The following is a 20,290-nucleotide window of genomic DNA, read 5'->3' as shown; positions in this document are numbered from 1 at the left end:
GACAGTAATTAGCCATATGAAAGAATTTGATGAGGCTAATGGCAGATGGAAATTATGATGGAGCTGAAAGCTCTCCTCCCCCATCTCACATGACACCTCTTTTTCCCCCTACACTTCCTTAGCCACCCCAACTGGGGCTTAGTTTTTATTTTTGAATTAGGAAAAAAAAAATAGAACTAAAGTCAGAAGGAGGAACTTGTAATAAAGGTTAAGTAGAAGAGAGGTCAAGAACCTCTTAGAATACTGTCTGAAGATGAATAGGATTTTTAGAATGAATGATGCCTAGAAGAAGAAAAACTAATGATGACAGGTGATTCTTAGAGGTAAATTTACAGCTAGAAGTAAGAAGGAAGCCACAAATCCACAATTTAGGAAACTTGAAATAATAGAAAAAAGAGAACACCTAGCATGTCTTTTTATCTCTTAACTTCTGTATAAGAGGATGCTCTTTAAGTTAGAAAAGCTAGAAAAAAGAATAAGAAAGTAGATAATAGTATAGTAAGAGGGCATCTAGCTCTAACAGATTTTAAGCTTCTGGGTACAGAAGAATTCTATCTGAAGGTTCTGGAAGGCATTTCTGAAAGACATTTCTGATATTCCTAGCGCCCCACAAGTAATAGATAAATCATGGAGACAGAAGACATCTCAAAGAAAATTGATTAAATGATGCCCGAGAAGATAAATTTTAATAAATGCAGACACTGAAAATTTGCCTTTGATTCCAACAGTTTATTAATCAGTTACCATTTATAAACAATTGGAGGGTTATAAAGAAGTAATTTTCAATAGTCCAGCAGTGCCTTATTAAATCATTGAACCACCTGCCTGTGGAGTTTGAGTAAATACTGGATCTAGATTATTTGTCAGTGATATTTTCTTGTGGGTGAGTGGTTGGACCTGATAAGTTTAGTTTCCTTCTAACAAGGGTCAGTGATTACTTTTTTTGGTCTGCTTTATTTTCTTCTTTCTGTAATTAAGTCTTCTAATGGCACAGCAGACATTGCCTTATCTTTTCGATCATATTCATATCCAGGAATATTAACAGGTTAGCTTTTTAAATGTATTTTCAGATTTTTTAAAAAAGAAAATTGAAATGGAATATATACGCATGCCTGTTTATCTGATATGAAAACATTGTTTTATTTTTGTTATATATGAAATAAAAATACCTTTAAATTATTTCTGTTTATGTTTCAATTGAAGGCTACTGTGCATTTTTCCATGTGGTGAGCTACTCGTTCATAACCATTGACAATTTTGCTTAGGTTATTTGTCTTTTTCTTACAGATTTTTAGGGAGTCTTCCTACAGTATGGATAGTAATCCTTTGTTTTTATGTTGTAAACATTTTCTCTGTATCTCTACTTGTCTTTAATATTTTCTCTTAAATATTAAAAGTCATTTTCCTTTTATAACTTTTGGATTTTGTGTTTTAAGAATACTTTTCACAGCTGATGGTCATTTTTAAAATTCTGTTTACAGGTTTTTTTGTTTTATATTGCTTCTTGACCTTTTGGCAAAGATCAAGTGTGATATCTGTTCTTATCAGTGTTTTGTAAATAATTTAGCTCTTTACTCTGGAATTTATATTTATTTATATATTGCGAGATAAAAATCCAATTCTCTATTTTTTCTTCAGATGATATAGTTCACCAGTGCTCTTTATTAAATATACTTTTCCCAGTTTTGGCATCTACAGATTCTTTTACTCTTAGGCCTGTTTCTGGCCTCTCTTTTCCAGATATTTACTTGTTTGTTCCTATGTCAGTACCACATAGGTGCTGTGTGATGATGATATTCATGACCATGATAACAATAGAAAGAGCAGCAGCTAATGTATATTGAGTATTTGCCTGCTTGCTAGTCACAGTGATAAATATTTTAACATATTTTAACTAATTCATTTCTCCAAAAATCCTCTGAGTTAGATATTTTTCTTTTGAAAATCTGGCTTAAATGATTTGACATGTTGCCATTTTATTTAATGAAAAGATTTTTTTAAAAAATGGAACACTTCATGAATTTGCATGCCATCCTTGTTGTACAAGGGCTATACTATTTAATCTCCGTATCTTTCCAATTTTAATATATATACTACCTGCCTAAATAAGCACTGAGTTAGATATTCTTATTCTTAATATCTTTATTTTTACAGATGAAGAAATAGCCTTTGAGAAGTTACATTTATTCAAGTTACAAGCTAGGATTGTAACTAGCTCCTTAACTCCAGAGCCTGTACTCTTTACGATGAGATTGTGATTACTAGTAGGACGAATCTCATTTTTCTTTTTCAAACATTTCTTGGCTATTCTTATGCATTTACTTTTCCATATGAACTTCATTGTGATTTTGATTTAAATAATACTAATTATTTAGATTTATTTAGGAAGAATGGACATCTTTATAGTAATGGAACTTAACTAAACTTAAGTGATGTTTCGATTTATTGAGGTTCTTTATATCCCACAGAGTTTTCTTAATATAGATTTGGAACATTTTTTTGTTAAACTTATTCATAGGTATTATTTCCTGTGCGGTTAAACAACAACAGAAAAAAGTTACTTGTAAATAATTTCGAAGTTACAGAAGAGTTGTAAGTGTAGTAGAACTCTTAGATTTCCCTCGCCCAGACTTACTGGTTAACATTTTGCCACATTTGATTTTATCTTTCCCCCCTTGTACATATGTGTATGAGAATTCCTTCCCCCATACCACCACTTGAAAGTTAGTTGCAAGCATTGTATTTCCTTATCCTTAAGTACTTTCGTGTGTATTTCATAAAAGCAAGGACATTTTTCTTAAACTGCCACAGTACAATTATCAGATTCAGGAGGTTTAATATTGCTATAATATAGTTATCTAACATACAATTGTTGTGAGTTGAATTGTATTCCTCCCAAAAGATGGTTTAAGTCCTCACCCCCAGTACCTGTGAATGTGACCTTATTTGGAAATAGGGTCTTTGCAGATGTAATCAAGTTAAGATGAGGTCATACTGAATCAGGCCCTAACCCAATATGACTGTTCTTTATAAGAGAAGACTGCCGTGTGACAACAGGCAGCTGCAAGCCAAGGAACCTCAAGGATTGCCAGCCACAATCAGAAGCTAGGAGGAAGCAAGGAAGGGTTCTGTGCAGAGTCTCAGAGGAAGCATTGCCTTAATGACACCTTGATTTTGGACTTATAACCTCCAGAATGATAAAAGAATGTATTTCTGTTGTTGTAAGCCACGTTTTTACAGCAGCCTTTAAGAAACTAATGCAGCAGTCCATAATTAATTTTTCCTAATTATCCTAGTAATTTCTTTTATAACAAAAATCCAGAATCCAGTTCATTGCACTTAGTTGTCATTTCTCTTTAGTTTCCTTTAATTTGACAAGTTCTTCAGCTTTTATCTTTCTTTTTAAAAAATTTTATTTTTCAGTTACAGCTGACATACATTATATTAGTTTCAAATGTACAACATAGTAATTAGACATTTATCTACCTTATGAAGGATCACCCCAGTAAGTCTGTTACCCATCTGGCACCATGTGTAGTTATTACACTATTATTGACTTATTATTTTATATGCTGTACTTTATACCCTGAGCCTTTATCTTTTATGATGTTGATATTTTCGAAAAGTAAGACTGCTTGTTTTGTACAGTGTACCTCAGTGCGGATTTGTTTGATATTTCCTCATGATTCAGATTATGAATTTAGGGCAGGAGTACTACGTAAGAGGTATTGGTGTAAATTGTAAAATTATGTTAGGAAAATAAAACTACTTAAGGATTATTGACACAGTAATCCATTAGTATCACTATTCATTTTTTATGCTAATATTTATCCTATTTTTCACCAGCAGGATGGCTTTTGTATATATTCTTATTATATATTCTCATCATTTTTTAAGTACTACTTCATTTTTTTGGTGTGAGATGTTCTAGACTCTTCTTGTACTTACCTTGTTCTAGCTTTGGAATCTGCCGCTTATCCAGGGAGCACTGGTTCCTTTTAGCAGGTGTATGTGTGGTTTTGAATGGTTCATTTTTAAATTATATTTTATAACTGGCTATTTTTGGTATATAAAAAAAGCTACTTATTTTTCTATATATTTTGTAGCTGCTCTATAGAAGTCTCTTATTTCTGATGGGTTTTCATTTAATTCTCCTAGATTTTTCTATGTAATTATTATGCAGAAATGATGATTATAATACCAGTTCATTTCCAGTACTTATCCATCTTATTTTGTCCTGTTGCCTAATTCCATTTTGGTTAGTACTTTCAGAACAGGTTAAAATATTGTTACGAACTTTAGTAAGACAATTTCTAGTGTTTACCATTAAGGCAGGATGCCGCCAGAGTTTATTTGAGCTTTAGCTCTAAATATATAATCTTATAGGAGGATTCTTCTCTTTCTATTTCATGGAGGGGTTTTATTTTATTAAGTAGGGGTGGATGCTGGTTTAAAACATTTTTTTCTTGGCTTTTATCCCTATTTTTAACATGAATTAATATTAATAGACTTCCTAATACAAAACTTTTTATATTCTGAGAGTAAACTATATATTTTTTTAGTTGCGAAGCATAGAACAGTGGTTATAAGCACTGTCTAGAATAGTAGTGAAAGGGGAAAAAAAAACTATGCCAACTAAAGGAAAACTTTCTTCTGTCACTACCTACAGAACACTCTGGTCACCAAACGAGCAACACCAGCTGGATGTCCTTCAATTAAATTTTGATGCTATTTACTCGGAGTTAGCTTTAGATTCCACAGATTAAGGGCTCAGTCCCACAAGACTGCCCCTCTGCCAGGTGCCAGTTGCAAATAGTGGATCCCCCAGGTTACCCACAACTTATGTCCAAATGGGCTATAAATTGCGAGTTCCCAGAACCCCTTCCTCAGGTTTAATGATTTTCTAGAAATGGCTAACAGAACTCAGAAAAACAGTTATTTACTAGATTACTGGTTTATTATAAAAGGATACAGCTCAGGTACAACCAGATGGAATAGATGAATAGTGCAAGGTATGTGGGAAGGAGCATGGGGCTTCTGGTTAAGCCACCCACATATTCACCAGCCTGAAAGGTCTCTGAACCCTTTAGTTAGGATTTTTATGAAGGCTTCTTTACATAGGCATGACTGATTAAATCATTGGCCATTTGTGATTAGCTCAGCCTCCAACTTTTCTTCCTTCAGGTGAGAGTCTGTGGTGGGGCTAAAAGTCCCAACCACCTAATCATGTGGGTGGTTCCTGGCACCCTTAGGGGCTTTCCAAAAATCACTACATTAACATAAACTCAGGTATGGTTGAAAGGGACTTATGATTAACAAAAGGTATTCCTTTCACCTTTATTGCTCTTATCATTTAGGAAATTTTAGGAATGGGGGAGAAGACCAAATATAAGAGGATTCCTAACCTGAGATGATTCCACTTAAGATTTTTGGACTTTATGATGGTGTGAGAGCAACAATAGATCTTTTCCTGGCTAGTGATAATGCTGTATGATCTCTTATGATGCACTTGAAATGTGGCTAGTCCAAAATGAGGTGTGCTCTAGTGTAAGATACACACCAGATTTTGAAGACTGTATGATAAAAAGAATGTAAAATAATTCAACTTTTTATATTGATTACATGTTGAAATGGTAATATTCTGGATATGTTACGTTAAAAAGATATGTTAAAATCAATCTCACCAGGTTTTTTTTAACCTTTTTAATTTGACTACTAGGAAATTTAAAGTTATATATGTGGCTCACATTATTTTTCTATTAGACAGCACTGCTTTGAGCTAGGCTGCCTGGAAGTTTCTAAGATCTTGGACAAGTATTTGTAATCTATGCTTCAGTTTCTTCATCTTTAAAGAAAGAGTAAAAGTCACCCTTGACTCATAGAGTTGTTGTAAGGATTTAAGTGGGTTAATATGTTCAAGAGTATGTAGAACAGTACTTGGTACATGTTATCTGGTAGCACTTACAGTTATCTGTTATTCCCCATAAGAGTGCAAACTGCATTAGGGCTGGGACTTTGTTTTGTTCACTTCTGTATCTCTACTTTTTAGGCTAAGTAAAATTTTTTTGGAGTAAATGAATGAGTGACTAGAGAATTTCTGAGTAACCTAGGTAATAGCTGAGAAGGAAGTCTCTTGATAACCCAGAATGTTTGGTGAATCGATACTACAAACAAGAAAACTGCAATCCCTAAAAAACAAATGACCTGGATTTCTCTCAGGATAAATCTCTATATCAAAAGATTAGAAAAATCAAAAGACACATTAGCTAGGTTTTGAGATTAAGAAGCAGAAAAACATACATTGTTTTATTATTTGTACTTGTTATAAAACAAAAATGCAATTTAAATTTAAAGATCCAAATGGCTTTATTGAATGATTCATGAATTTGGTAGCATCCCATCTAGTAATTAGAAAGGTATTCTGAGGAGCTATACAAAATGGAAGGCTTTTATACATAGACATGGGACAGGACAAGAAAGTTAAAAGAGTGGATTATTTCAGGCATGGTCATTTTCCCTTAGTGGAAGTCAGGGAGTTTTCTTCAGAAATCAGGCAGATTTCTTCACTAGTGCTCACCAGGAAATTCCAGATTAGTTTATATAAAATTCTACTCCTGGGGGATGCTGAAAATGCTCTCAGGCTGGGTATTAAGTTTTGGTGGGGCTTAGCATGAGTGACTCCATTTTAGGCCTTTTGTTTCTTCTTTAACGCTGCATTTCAGAGCTGTCAATAAAAATTCTCTAAATCTGGAAAAAAAAAAATACTATAGCCATTGATCTGGTGGTGGGTGAGGAAAAGATACTGCTTCTGGTCCTTGGTAGTTATGATATATTAGTGCGGTTACTTCCCCCAGAAAAAACTCTGAAATTAGCTAGTTACTGAGTAGTGCTGATACTTGCTAGCAGTCCAAGCAGGAATTCTTGCATGTGGGAAGAGAAATTTACCTGACTCAGAATCTCTTCACTAGCTATTTCCCTTATTCTCCCAACTTCTTAGCTCCATAGAGACCCCAAACTACCTATCAGGATTTGGCCGTCAGCAAAAAATAGGAAACTTTTTCCTGTCTGCCTTGGGAGAGATTAATGGGCATAGGACTAATTTATTCTGTGTCAGGTAATTTACCTGTGAAATATATTACACTTATGCTTTTTTGATGGATATTTTGACATAGTTTGAACTGTTTTCATGCTTATTGATTTATTTAGATCTCCTGTCTTTTAACTGAGTTAATTTTATTAATTTCTGTTTGCCTCAGTAGTTATTCTTTCCATCCATCTATCTAGCTGTTAACACTTTATTATCAGAGAGGTATTCAAAGTTCCTATTTATAGTTTTTTCAGATTCTCAGTGGCTCCAGCACTCTTCTCACACCTAATACTATGTGCTTTCCCTTTTTGTCTCTTAAGATTAAATCTAGTGACTTATATATTTCATAGATTTTTGCTTTTAAATCATATTGGAATTTTTTTTCGGTTATAAAAATGAAATAAGAGAAAATTAAAAGAAAAATTGGTGAATTAGAAACAATAGAAAAATAACTCTCAGTAGGATTTACAAGTGAAAATCCTCTTTTTAGATTTTTTTGTTTTTTGGGTTTTTTTCCTTGTATTATTTCCTTTTTAGCAAGATGTATATATAAAGCTATGAATTTTGCTCTGAACACAGCCTTTCCTGTAGCTCATTGATGTGTTAGAAAAGTATTGTATTTTATAATTTCAGTTCGTGTTTCTTTTTTGACACATATTGGATCATGGAAATCCATGTATTCATCTTATTAGGAAAATTTTTTTAAAAAAACCACTTTTGTGTACCATTTCTTTAGGTTTTATAACATATATTCTGTTGTCAGTACTGAGGAAATGATAAACAACTTGAAAAAATTCTTTCCAGTCAGGAGTAATTTATCCATGTATAGGTAACTTCATGGACTTTTAAATATCCATTCCCTAAATAGATACTATTATAAAATGTGGGCCTTAATAACATGACAAATGTTGATATAGTTCAGTTCAACAGACTTTTTTATATACTTGGCTCTGAACAAGCAAATACTACTAATACTGCTGTTAATATACTGGTAAGAGCACAGAATGGTGTCAGGATTATAAAAATTCTTAACCTTTTGAGTTCTAATAGTTTTCCACAGGATATTTTGTGGCTCTCATTGGAAACTTTCACTCCTTTATCTGATAAATACTAATCAAATGTGTTCTTTTAATTTTTTAGTAAGACTTTTAAATCTTGGCTTATAATTCACATATTATATACATATATTTTTAAAATTATTTCAGGACTGAAATAATAGAGTAGAGAACAGTTCAGAAATATTGTACCAAGGTTCTGGCTTTAATTCATAGGTCATACTAAGGAAGTAGAAACTAAGTAAAATGCTCCTCGCATAATTTGAAGGTGAAAAGAGAGAAAACATCAATTTTGACAAAAAAGCTTCATGTCTCTTTAATGTGGCAGCTTCATTGGACTAGAATAAAACCATTCACACTGTTTCCACATAATTTTTTATTCCAAAAAGCCAAAGCAGGAAATTCTTATTTTTTTGGAGATTGAAGTTATAAATGGAATGAAATTCTTCAGAACATATGTCATGCAGATATATTTGATTTTACGATATAGATATGGTTCTTGGAGTTCAACTATGTAAAAATTTGATATGTACCATATCCTGTTTTCCCATAAATTTTCATTAATTCAAATATCTATAGGTTCCTACCTCTTTCTAAGTGGAAACATAGCAGTTGCTAAATGACAAGTAATGTGCAAAACTGATCATTTCAATTTCTGTTTCCACTCCGAATTGATATGATGTCAGAAATGTCCAGAAATGGTCAGCATGCATTTTGCCTTTCTCATAGCTGCTGTTTTCTTGTCAACTGCTCCCCTTATACATCTGCTAGAACAGTTGTTGAAATCATAAGCAGTATCATATCTTCACAGCTTAAAGGAAATGTAGATAACTAATAAATTATTCTGATATATGTTAATTTACTATGGATTAAATTAATTTTACTTAGTCTTTTTATCTCCACTCCATTCAGTTAAAGAAGCCAGATTCATACATTAACTTGTTAACTAATACTTGTCTTTTGTGTCAAGTCCTAAACATTGATGGGGAAAAGGATCTGTAATGCAATTCTTTAATTCAACTTAAAAAAAAAAAAATTCACATCTACTCCAGGCAAGACACCATGTTAATTAAGCTTTTTAGGAGATAAAAAGTAAACTGTAGTCTCCTGCTTTTCAGTTAAGTATACTGCTTCTTTAGATAGCTTAAGAGATATATTGTATTCGACGTTTAAAGTTCATTGGCAGATCAAGAGAAGAGAGAAATGCACATCCTGGAAAGGATTGAGGTGGAATTTGAGTAGGGTTTGTAGGATAAATGGACATTCCAGAGGGAGCTGATGATATGAACAAAGACACAGAAAGGATGGAGAAGGCAAGATGCTTTCCAGTTATAGTCAGTAGGTATGCTTTGAGCATAGGAATAAAGGGTCAGTCATACTTAAAGTGGCAGATCTTAAAGTTCATTGTGGTTGCTCATCACCTGAGATGTCTATTAAAATGTAGTCTCCTAAGTTCTACCTTCAGAAATTCTAATTCAGTAAACTTGGACTGAGAGCCAGGAATCTTCATTTTTAATAAATACCTTGAAGCTTTAAACATTGAGTTGGACACAAGTAAACCATTGGAGCTCTGGAATCTTAACTGTTTCCCTTGTTGTATGACCTTGAACAGCTTACTTAACCTTCTGTGTATCAGATTCTGTGTCTGTAATGAGGAAAGTAACTGTAATTGCTTTTTAGGATTTTTTGAGAATTAAATGAGATAATCCGTTTTAAGTGCTACAACACAGTGGCTATCCCATTGTAACTGTTCAGTAAGTGTCAGCTATTGTTTCTTCATCTAATTAAGTTATCGTCATCTAATTAAGAAAATGAATTGTTTTTACTAGATTATAATTCAGTTATTTTACCCTACATGCTTAATCAGAGTACTTGTTGGCATATTACCTTGTGTTTAGTTATTTGCTTTACTAATTCATCAAAATTTTGAAATATAGTGAATGTATACAATATTAGATACATAAAATATGAATGTCATAACTACATGTTCTAAATTTGCTCACATTATTGATTTTTGTTTTATTAATAGTTAAGTACCTGGTAGCAAATTCAGGACTTTTCCATCTGGGGCAATACAATATAATTTAACAATTCATTTGAATGAATTTTAATTCATTTAAAATGCAAAAGTGGTATAGAAATTGTCAGGGACTTTATTAATTCATTTAAAGATTTAATTTTAAAATAAAAAGGCTAGTCTTTAAAAAGCATTTACTAAGTACATTTTAGATTTTTTTCTTTAAAAATTCATTATTAGAGGGAAATTTGACATGTATAACAATTTTTAAAAAGCATACTTTTGACTCAGAAAAATATATTGAAATATTCATAGACAGTTGATTGTCATTATTTACAGTAGTTATGTTCTAGAAAGTCACTATGAACACTGATTTAGTGAATACTGTGCCGTTGCTCCTGGAGAAATGACAAAATTATGTTCCTTCGAGCCTCTGGTTACATTTTTGTTAACATACATAATCTTGTTTTATGTGCGCTTCTATTTAAAGACACCTTATTTAATTTATATTGTTAATCATTAATACTGAGTTAACACTATAACACTATAACTCATGTCTGAATAGAGCTTGTCTAATTTAACATGTATATTCTCTGAGAGGCACATCACAGCCTTTTTGGCTTAGGAACACTAGACAGTCCTTTAGCACTAACACCTGGGGACTATTTTAAACAGTGACAACACCAATAAAAAGGCACAAAAATGCAAAAAACAAAAACAAAACACTAGATTGATTGTGAAAGGACACTTGTTTACAGTATGAGAGACTTGTTTGACCTGAGCTGGAAATGTGTGGGTCTGGCAACTCAAAATTTTCACAGCTCTGCCCATGTCTGTATAATGACTGCAAAAATGGTATGAGTATTGATTTGGAAGGTTACAAATAAATCTTAGCAAGCAGGCTAATTTGAAAATGCAGAATCATGATTATGAGGGTTTATTGATGATATTCTTATAGTTGTGAATGTTACAGAATGTCTTCCAGGCTAACTATGAAAAGAACATGATGCATTTGAGCATCTAAAAGAAATTCAGTATGCAGGGAGCATAGCATGCAAGGAGATCAAGTGAAAGAAATGAACCAAGAGGGAAATAAAGCAAATTATGCACGGCCTTCTATTTCATATTAAAAGAGTTTGGACTTAATATTGGGAGCAAGAGGGGGTTGGGCCATTGAAGGTTCCTAATCAGATTTTCTTTTTAAAAAGCACATTCTTCACACTACAGCCAGAAAAGACTAGAGAAACTGTGACAATAGCTCGCATAGAGGTCAGTTAAGAAAGGTTTCTTTTTTTTTTTTTTTTTTGGTAATACAGACAATAAAGATTAGTAGCCAAGGGAGGTAGTAATTAGTAGAGAAAGAAGTGGAAAAATTTTGGAGATTACAGGGTAGTATGATCAGGTCTCGGTGACTAAATATATAGGACATTGGAGGGATGTGAGTTAAGAATGACTCTCAAGTTTCTGATTAAGGCAGCAGGGTGGGTGGGAAGCACTGTACTTACCATTCACTGAGACATGGGTGACAGAGAAGGAAGAGTAGATTTTGATGGGAAAGATGACATGTCCCTTTTTGGACGTGGTAAATTTAAGGTGTTCCACTGGATGTCCAGTAGATAGCTGTACCCGCTGAAAGAGCTTCCTGTAGTGAGTGGATATTTTGACAAAACAAGAACTTATCTTTCATCTTCACCCTTTGTATCTGGAAGAGAAAACCTATAGTTATCTAATAAGTTGATATTTTAGAAGATCAGAGAGACTTTTTCCATTAATTTAAAAAGTAAAATCATGCTTTCTTCCAATAAATTGCTAGAAAGTATTGCTTGTCTTTGCCATTTGTTGTGTAATTACTATTATTCTGTAGACTTTTATTTTTAGAAGAAAATAAAAGGCGAAATTGGTACTTAATATATCTTTACAGGCGAAATTGGTACTTAATATATCTTTTTACATAGTAGATATCCAGGGAATTATATTGGTATTGATTTTAAATGAAACAAAAGCTAAGAAAATTGAATAATAAACATTTAAGTAGCTAATGTATGCCAAAACCATAGCTTTTTTATTGTTGATGTCAGGACAGAATTTTCTTAAAAATTAAAATATCTTTTTACATATTTGTCAATTAACATTTTGAAGCAAACATTTTAAAACCATTAAACTCTAACAAAACCAAAATCAACTATTTACTTCATGTAATAACATAGCATCTTGCTTGAGAAAAGATATTAGGCAGTAAAATAACCTTAAAAGGACAGTGTTTAAAAAGAGAGTGGTTATAACTCTTTTGTACATCTAAAATTATTTCAAAATAAAATTTTTATAACTGAAAAAGAATAGATTTTAAACATACATAATATGCATAAGTTACAATTAAATTTTTTGATAACAATCAAAACTTATTTTTTACTCCTATAACTAAATTAGCTTCAGTATGAGAGGCAAGGATACAGCTGCTAATTCCTGAGAAAAGGCTAGTTGTTTAACAATACAATACCTGCACCAGAATGTATCAGAGATCAAAATGGTTCCTGGTCTCTGAGAGCTGTAACAGATTAAACTGATTTACTTCTTGCCTTGCTTCTCTAAACTCATTTCTAGCCATGCTCCCCATCATATGACTTATTTTGGTTTTTGAAACACACCTGTTTCTTGCATGTTGCTCCTATTGCCAAAGCTCCCTCTCTCCGGATGTTCTGCATTAATTTCATGTTTACAGTTGTGTATTTGACTTATATACCAATTAAACTTTTGTTTTATATCTATTGACTAAAACTTACATTGAAACTCAAGATATTATAACAGCAAAAGCATGGTGGAAGTAAAGTAAATACCATTAGAATTTGGGAAAAATCAGAGCTTCAGGTCAGTTTTATAAACTGAAGTTTCTAAAAATGTGTATGTATGTATTTTTTCTGCTTTTTAGTCTTAAAGAGATTTAAAAAAAAAAGGGATATATCCATTATTGTAGAAGTACTTGTATGGTATGTTTTTAAGGTATGAAACTCCAACTATAAAAGAACCTATACAGTGTCAGAGGAGCATTTAATTGACATAAGGACTTGAAAGTAATTATAGTAATTTTCAGGTCAAAAATCTTGATAAATTGTGAAAATCTGAGAGGACAAAAATTCTTAAGGTAGGTATAAAATCAGTTTATGTTTTTGAGTTGACTGAATTCATAGAGGCAGTGATGCCTAATATTTTACAAGTGCCTTCCTACCAACAAACTGTTTTTTTTAATAATTGCCCAAAATGGCCACACATGATTAACTTTTACCTGGGATCTTCATAATTCAGAACTGTCCTATGTTGAATTTAATATTTTTTAAAGTCATTGGGTTTTATATTAATCTGTAAGTGATTTTTTAAAATTATAATTCCTAACAATAAATTTTAAGTATTCTTTATAATTCTTTACATATTTTTTACATTGGCCAGATTTCACTGAAGAAACTGAGGAACTGCCAGGAAATTAGAATGAGTTGGCTTACTTTTTCAAGGTCAATTGCTTGTTTATCTAAAATGCAAGAGAGAGGGAGGGAGAAAGGGAGAGAGAGAGAGGGAAAAAGAAAGAGAGGGGATAGAAGGAGAGAGAGAGAAAACGATGGCAGAAAATTACTACCAGTGAGCCCTGCAAGCTCAGTTTTCCATTGCTCATATTTTCTATTCTCCATTGACTCTTGGAAAATTAAGTTCTTTGTTTGCTTTTATAAGACAAAGTGCACGCCCTTTAGTAGTCTGTGGTTTCCTCCTCTCTGCTCTGTATTTTCTATTCTCTCATAGTCCTACCTATCCTTTGTGCTTTATGCTAAAGGGAGGAGATTTAAAAATTAAAATTAGAGAAGAATTGTTGGCTGTAAATTACCATGACCTATGAAGACTGATCATTTCATATCTTATGTTATTAAGTCTATAAATATATTTCTCTAGAATTTCTTAAAGATTTAAAATTCTTAGTTATAAGTTGGAGGCATCTGGGCAATATAGCCAAACCAGAGCCTTTTCTCCCCTGCTGGAGACAGCATATAATGTCACAATTAGTTAGCTTGCTAGTTAGTTTATAGAAATAATGTACATTAAAGTGCTTTTTAAGAGTTCAAAAGTATGTTAAATCATCTGAGAATTTTGAATCACCGTACTGATAAGGCAGCATGGTCAGGGTGGAGAAGAAGTGGAATACTGTTTTCAGTTAGGCTTGCGTTGTAGGTGGAGCAGTGAAGCCAACTGCCAATAATGTTATGTTGTAACATTTTCTGAAGGCTTAATATTTAGTAACTTATCAAAGAACAAAAATTGTTACACACAGATCTTCTCTACAGACTCTAAGGGTCATGGAAAGAAAGCAGCATAGAACTCAGAAGACTCAGCTCCCTAGTTGTGCTCACTTTTAGCCTCATCTCCTTGACCAAGTGTCTTAACTTCCCCAGACTTCAGATTCTTTACTATGTAGACATTATCCCTGTTCTTTTCCTGCTAACATATTAAGATTATTACGGGATCAAATTAAATAATAAAGTACTTTAGAAACAAAGCACTGTCAAAGTATAGAATATTTTTAAAACAAAATACCTTTAACACACTGTGCAATGTAAAGTGTCTGTTAATGATTGAGCCAGTTGCATTTAAAAAATTATTTCAAATTTGTTCCAGTTCTACTAAATATACAAAGCAGGTTCTGTTATTGTATGTGGTAAATCTGATACGACCATATGATATAAAGTTGAAAACCTTTTATCTGCTTAAGGAATTGATAATTTAGGAAATGGTCGGAAAACCTACACATATTTCTAGAACTTTTGCTATGCTTGGCCCTTCGGCAAGATAAAAAATGTTAGGCATGTTGTTGGACAGAATTAGTCAGAATCAAGTTGCAATTCAGCGATTTATTCTTTCAACAAAAATTAAATGAATGCCGTATAACTATAGCAATTTGCGTTAAATAGGAGGAGATATAAGATCCTTATGGCATAGGCTCTGTTCTCTGTTGCTATCTATTCTAGCCTCATCTTTCCTCTTCCTACTCTTTCACGTTGTACTTTAACACAGAATACTTGTGATTTAAAAGTCCATCTTGTTCTTGCCTGTCTGGGCTTTTGAACATCCTACTATCTCTACCTAAGAGACAATCTCTATCCCCTGATTTGTGTAGTTAGTGTCTAATTGGCTCGTATTCCCCGCCCCCAAATTTGTATTTTAGAACAGGGGTCCCCAACCCCTGTTACAGAGTACTGGTACTGGTCTGTGGCCTGTTAGGAACCAGGCTGTACAGCAGGAGGTGAGTGGCAGGGCGCGCAAGCAAGTAAAGTTTCATCTATATTTGTAGCCGCTCCCCAGCACTAGCATCATCATCTCAGCCCCACCTCAGATCATCAGACATTAGATTCTCATAGGAACACTGGTCCCTGATGCCAAAAAGGTTGAGGACTGCTGTTGTAGAAGATTAGCAGGTAAGAGAGAAAGCAGGCTGGGAAAATAAGTTGGGGAAGTTAACCTGAAATACCAGGTTAAGAAGTTGGGATTTTATTCTCTTAGTAGTAGGAAGCCATTGGAAGATTTATCCTGGAGAGTATTATAGACAGTTCTCCTTTATAAAGATTATTAGGAAGTCAACATGTTAGAACCTCCTTGGATTGGATTAGAGACTGAGAATCACATATGTTCATTATGAGGTTATGAGGCAGAATTGTAGGATCAAAGATGATTAGGATCTGAAGGAAAACAGAGAAAGCATTCATTTATTTAAACAGTACTTATTGATGCTTATTATGTTCCAAGCTCTGTTCTTGGTTCTGGGAATACAGGATTGAAAGGGATGAAAATCCTACTCTGATATTTAGAAAGTAGAGAGAATGCCTTATAGATTAATGAGAAAGAGACACAGCCCTTTGAAAGAAATGAATAAATATCTTGAACGGACATTTTACAAAAGAGAATAGCCAGTATATGTGTAAAGGTGCTCACTTCGTTAGTAATTATGAACATAAAATTGAAATCACAGTGAGAGATCACCACATATCCACCAGAACAGATAAATTTAAAAAGATGGAAAATTCCAGGTATTGGTGAAGATGTGAAGTAGTGATAATTCTCATACTCTTTTGATAGGAGTATAAACTGGCACAGCCTCCCTGAAAAATTATTTAGTGGTACATACTGTGTGAGCCCCCAATCTACTGCAGGGTGTACTTCCAGTAGAATGGTTGCTGGGAGTATGTTTCTTGATCTGGGTGATGAGTACATTGGTGTTCACTTTGTGCTAGTTCATTGAGCTGTACATTTGTTACGTTTACTTTTCTGCCTATGTGTTACACTTCAGTAAAATTGGAAAATAATATTTTGCCCATTCTTATATTCTGGAAAGAAGAGCCATCATTATTATCCAAGTCATTACCATCATAGCAAACATTAGTGATTAACGTATGCTAGGCACTGTTTTAGGTATATTACATACATTAACTCATTTAATTCTCAGAACAACTTTTTTTTAAATTTTATTTTATTTCAAGTCTCACAATAACTCTTTTGAGTCTTACTTTTATTACCATTTACCAGTTGAGGAAACAGGCACAGAAAGGTTGAGTAAGTTGACAAAGCTCACATAGCTCTTAAGTGGTTGATACAGACTTTGAATCCAGACATTGTCTTTAAAGTCTGTGTTCTTAATCATTGTATGTACGTCCAGTAAACATAACAAAACAGTCTGTGCTCTCAATCCTTATGTTTTATATAATGATAAATATATCAAGAAAAGTAAAGGAAGGTTCAAGGGGAATAGGCAGTGCTCTTGGAATGTTGTATTGCTGCTTTATGTAGGGTGGTCATAGAAGGTCTCATTGAGAAAATGATATAATAGCACAAAGATCTAAAGAAGCTGAGAGGATGAGCCACGCAGGTATCTGGCAGAAGAGCTTTCCAGGCAGAGAGAAGAACGCGCAGTGGCTGGAGATGGGAGTATGCTTGGCTTGTCTGAAGGATAATAAGAAGGCCATTTGGCAAAAGTGGGGCAAGTAAGGACACAGTAGTAGGAAATGAGATTAGAGAAATAATGGGGACTACATAGCAGGATCTTGAAGACCGTTGTAAGTGCTGGGAATGCAGCAGGAAGTCTTTGGGCAAATTATGAAATGATTTATGTTTTAAAAGGATAACTCTGATATTTTGAGAAAAGCCTGTAAGGGGTGCAAAGGCAGGAACAAGGGAGACCATTTAGGCTACTGAAATAATTCAGTACTATGAGTCATCTAAGTGTGTGCGTATTGAGGACATTTTTAAAAAACGAATCTAGGATTCAGGCGAGAAGACTAGAAATCCATAAAGATATAAATTTGGTAATCATTGATGTATAAATGGTATTTAAAGGTAATAAGGCTGGGTGATACAAAGGAATGAATATAAATAAAGAAGTCGTTCCTACAGCACTTTTTATTTGTCAAGGAGGTGAGGAAAAACCAGCAAAGGAGACTGGGAAGGGAGCAGCCAGTAAGATGGGGAAAACTAATAGAGTGTGTTCTAGAACCAGGTAGAGAAAGCATTTTAAGGAAAAAGGATTGATCCCTGTGTTGAATGTGGCTGACAGGTCAAGTAAGATGAGGGCTGAAAATTGACTATTGAATTTAGCATTTGGAATTAATTTGGGGATCATAATGGGCACTTTTAATGTAATGGAAGCAAGAAGCAAGGTGAGAAATCAAAATTGAGATTATAAGCAAGTATGAGAAACAGAAGAAAGTTGGAATAAATTTTTCTAATGTATGATATATAGAAAAAAGAGAAATAGGAAAGTTGAAATAGACAGGATTATGAAAGGCCAGAGGTTTGAAAAGAGAATGCCTGACTGTCTTAAATACCTGATATTCTTGTTGTTGTCACTACCTTATTAATCCTTTATTTCTTACAAGATTTTGAAAGAAAAGCAAATGTAATGGTCTAGGTATTCAAGTACAATAATTTACATTCTTTTGAGGGGTGACAAGACAGCCATGTAAGAAATAGTGAAGGAGCCATTTTACTTCTCCACTCCTGAAGATTTGTCGCCCCATCAGCAAAGCTCTGTTGATATTTTTAGTTCCACTCTACCTTCTCTTGCCCATTATCCAGTAAAGGTGAAAAAGTAGTTCAGGTGTGATGAGGAATCAAGGTTAAACTTTGCATGTATTAACCTGATTCCACCCTCTGGTAGTGGCAGGTGACTGACTGGGGCTAGATCAGCACTAAAATTTAATCTTCCCAATCTCTTGACTTCATAGAAGAAAAACAGTCTAATAGAGAAATTTGTTTCAATTCGAAAGCTGTTTACTTTTAGTACATTTTGCTAAAGTGTGTATCTATACTAGCTATTAAAGCAAGACCTTATGCTAAACAGACGAGTCACCATGGTACTTTGTAGGCCCATAGTCTCTCAAGGAGACCATGGGATGAACACCTGATGGCCAAACCATAACTGGTGAACAAGTTAGGGCAGTTAGATAGTAGTTTATATTCTTTTGCTTTTTACTCTTGTTCATGCCAGTGCAAACTCAGAAATAGGTGAATCAAGTAGTGGCTGTGGGAGATTGAAGTAAACTGGAATAGACCATTAGTAAATCAAAGTTGTAAGCAAATAGAAGTTATGAGGTCAGAAAGAACCATCCCAGTAGCAAGTAGCTGGTTAAAGCATCAGGAGGAGTACAGAAATAGAGATACTGAATCCACATTATGGTGGGGAACCAATAAACTCCTAGCAATAAAGCAATGATTACCTAGTGTCAAGACCTGCATTCAAATTTAAATTTCACCTTTTTTGAGATTAATCTGTATGATCAGATTGTTCTGTAGTTTCTGATTTTTAGGGTGTTTTTGCCTCTTCCCTATTACCATTTTTATCATTAGAATAAAACCCCTTCTTGAGTCCAACATGGCCTAACGAATGCTGAGTATAAATTTTATACTTATCAAGCATACATAAAGAAACAATACTTTATTTTTTATTTCTCCCTCTTTAATTCCCGCCCCCCACCTCCCCACTTCCACCCCTGACCTATGGATGCTGCCATTTCCCCTTAAGAACTGGATCTCTGAAGGCAGGGCATCTCTTTCCCACACGCTCGCGGCATGCACCTGGGGCCTGGTGCACCTGGGGTATGGTCCGTGGCTCCACCTAGGGTGCAAACCCAGGACCTTCTGCATGTAAAGCAGACATGCTAACCGTTACACTATGGAGCCACCCCGATACTTTATATTTTATTTACCTTTTTTCCTATCCCCACAGCCCCTCCCCTCTGGCAACCATTAGCTTGTTTTCTATATCTGTGAGTCTTTCTGTTTTAATTGTTTGTTTTTTAGATTTCACTTAGCATTATATCCTCTAGAGTTTAGATCCATCCATGTTGTCGCAAATGGAAATATTTCATTCTTTTTTATTGCTGCATAATATTCATCTCTATCCATTCATCTATTGATGGGCATCTAGGTCGCTTCTGTATCTTGGCTGTTACTAGTAATGCAGTGAACATAGGGATGAATATGTCTTTTCATATTGTTTTTGTTTTCTTCAGATAAATACCAGAAGAATTGCTGGGTCTTATGGGAACTCAATTTTTATTTTTTGGGCCAATCTCCATACTGTTTTCCATAGCGGCTGCACTAATGTGCAGTCCCACCAACAGTGTGTGAGGGTTCCCTTTTTTTTCACATCCTTGCCAGCAATCATTATTTGTTGATTTATTGATGATAGCCATCCTGACAGGTGTGAGGTGATAATCTCATTATGGTTTTAATTTGCATTTCCCCAATGACTAGTGATTTTGAGCATCTTTTCATATGTATGTTGGCTATTTGTATATCCTCCTTGGAGAAATGTCTATTCAGATTAATTAGTTTTTTGTTTTTTGTTTTGTTTTGTTTTTTTCCGTGTTAAATTGTATGAGTTCTTTATATATTTTGAATAGTAACCCCTTATCGAATAGATCATTAGCGGATATCTTCTCCCATTCAGTAGGTTGACTTTTTGTTTTATTGGTTTCTTTTGCTGTGCAAACACTTTTTAGTTTGATGTAGTCCTATTTCTTTATTTTTTCTTTTGTTTCCCTTGCCCAAGGAATATATCAGAAAAAAATACTACTAACTTCAGTGTCAGAGTTTACTGCCTCT

The 20,290-nt window shown here is 33.9% G+C and overlaps 1 protein-coding gene and 1 pseudogene across 1 annotated transcript in view; one reads left to right on the top strand and one right to left on the bottom strand.

The window, feature by feature from the left end:
- Positions 1 to 20,290, top strand: part of YES1 (YES proto-oncogene 1, Src family tyrosine kinase) — a 72,470-nt gene that overhangs the window by 10,653 nt on the left and 41,527 nt on the right. The gene's annotated exons all lie outside the window — the stretch shown is intronic.
- Positions 1,999 to 2,113, bottom strand: LOC112469489 (annotated as a pseudogene).

Source organism: Pteropus alecto, unplaced genomic scaffold (assembly GCF_000325575.1).
Source record: "Pteropus alecto unplaced genomic scaffold, ASM32557v1 scaffold146, whole genome shotgun sequence".
NCBI lineage: Eukaryota > Metazoa > Chordata > Mammalia > Chiroptera > Pteropodidae > Pteropus > Pteropus alecto.
The sequence above is the reverse complement of the archived record's forward strand: the minus strand, read 5'-3'. Positions and strand labels throughout refer to the sequence as shown.